General features: G+C 38.2%; 1 pseudogene; it reads right to left on the reverse strand.

Moving 5' to 3' along the window:
* Window positions 1–306: 306 nt before the first annotated feature.
* Window positions 307–1,334, reverse strand: LOC101109228 (olfactory receptor 8B3-like; annotated as a pseudogene).
* Between the last annotated feature and the right edge of the window lie 224 nt (window positions 1,335–1,558).

A 1,558-nucleotide genomic window follows, 5' to 3' on the forward strand; every position in this document is an offset into this window, starting at 1 on the left:
GCGGATTCATGTTGATGTATGGCAAAACCAATACAATATTGTAAAGTAAAATAATAAATAAATAAATAAAAATTTAAAAAATTACTAGTAAGAAGGAAAACTGCAGGAGATATCTTGCAAATGATTAGGGCAAAAGAAGCAACAGACAGATAAACCAGAGATGAATTACTGGGGGAAGGCTCAAATATTATTTAAATCATGTTATTTTAAAAAAGAGAGAAATAAGATTCTAACTATACATATTTAAATGAACACACAGACTCTCCTTCTTCTAAAACTATATGCACAGACAGATAATGTCTCTGATCAAAATTTCACCATACTCAGGACTTTTCTCAGAGCAAGTTTAACATCTTTGTTCCTAAAGCTGTAAATTAAGGGGTTCATTATGGGAACCACATTGGTGTAAAATGCTATTGATCAGCATTTTAGGTGTAAAAACAGAAGAATAACAGAGATCTCTGAAGGACAAATTAAAGAGGAAAAGTTACATAGGGGTGTGTAGATGTGAACTCAGCCCAATTAGGAGAGACTTTTCCCTTATTCATGGGCATAGAAACTGGCTTGAGATACACAAATGCATTTGATCCAAAGAACAGAGAAACAGCAATGATGTGGGAACTGCAGGTGCTGAAGGCTTTGGACCTGCCCTCTGTGGAGCTGATGTGAGGGATGTTGGAGAGGATGAGGCCATAAGAGACAAAGATGGTGAGGCTGGGTGTTGATGCCTGACACAATCATAACTTCCAGCTCAAGGATGTAGGTACTTGTGCAGGAGAGCTAGAACAGAGGGCAGCTGTCACACAAATAATGGTTGATGGTGTTTGCATCACAGAAGGTCAGTCTCAACATGCCTCCAATAAGGATCATGGCATCCAAAAATGCCATCAAGTAGGGACCAAGCATAAAGCTGGAACACACTTTAGGGGACATGGCAGTGTACTACAATAGTGGATTATAGATGGCTACATAGCAGTCATAGGCCATTGATGTCAACACATAGCATTCAGAAATACCAAAAAAAGTGAAGAAGTAAAGCTGAGTCATGCATGTAGGAGATAATCTTCTTCCCTGATATGGTGTTGATCAGCATTTTAGGTGTAAAAAACAGAAGAATAACAGAGATCTCTCAAGGACAAATTAAAGAGGAAAAAGTACATAAGGGTGTGTAGATGTGAACTCAGCCCAATTAGGATGATCAAGCTCAAATTTCCCATCACAGTGACCACATACATTACTAGAAACAGGAAAAACAGGGGGAGCTGAAGAACTGATTGGTCTGTTAATCTCACTAAAATGAGCTGAGTCATGAAAGAAGCATTCCCTGGAGCCATTCTTCTCTAAGGGGATCTGTGAAAACAGGGGAGAAGGGTTACATAGAGGAAAAAGTATTTCTCACATCTCCTCACATAAAGTGATGCATCCACTGAGAATGACTGTGAATAGCCCAAACTGGACCCATAGAATTTACTTACCATTACCATGGAAATGAGTGACAGAAATTTCCCATATGAACACTTTACAAACTAAAATGTTTGTAAAGAAAATGCTTTACAAA

The sequence above is a fragment of the Ovis aries genome, chromosome 21, assembly GCF_016772045.2.
Source record: "Ovis aries strain OAR_USU_Benz2616 breed Rambouillet chromosome 21, ARS-UI_Ramb_v3.0, whole genome shotgun sequence".
NCBI lineage: Eukaryota > Metazoa > Chordata > Mammalia > Artiodactyla > Bovidae > Ovis > Ovis aries.